Raw genomic sequence first — 519 nt, 5'->3', positions numbered from 1 at the left:
CAAGAAATGAAAACATAATGACATCTCACATCTTGACACATAGTGTTGCGTAATAATATGTATATTAGTATTAAAATAGTAAAATAATATAGTTAAATAGGAGAGCAGTTGGGGCAGCGTCCACGAGTTAACCATTAAGCCTACCAGTGGCGCAGTCATCGGATTGCAGAAGACACTTGCAAACTACCCTTCTGGCGGATGTCCAACAGGGACAAGGTGAGCGGTTGAAAAGTAATATATGTAAAGTAATTGTAAAAGAGTATGTTGAAAATGTGATCGTAGAAAGGAGGGATTGAGAATAAAGTGGTGTAAGCCCAAGAGTCCCAACAAGAAAATAGTTTTTGGTGAAAGTGTATCATTAACAGTTAGCTAGATTAGAATTAGTTAATATTATTTAAATTGTTCTTGGAAATGAGCTAGTGTCAGTACCAAGCGTGCCATAAAGTGGCCAGTATTAACATTAATATGTTTTTGTATGTAATGATAATTTGTCTTATTGAGTGACCAGGATTCGAACCT

Source organism: Penaeus monodon, chromosome 29 (assembly GCF_015228065.2).
Source record: "Penaeus monodon isolate SGIC_2016 chromosome 29, NSTDA_Pmon_1, whole genome shotgun sequence".
Classification (NCBI taxonomy): domain Eukaryota; kingdom Metazoa; phylum Arthropoda; class Malacostraca; order Decapoda; family Penaeidae; genus Penaeus; species Penaeus monodon.
Note: the sequence above shows the minus strand (reverse complement) of the source record.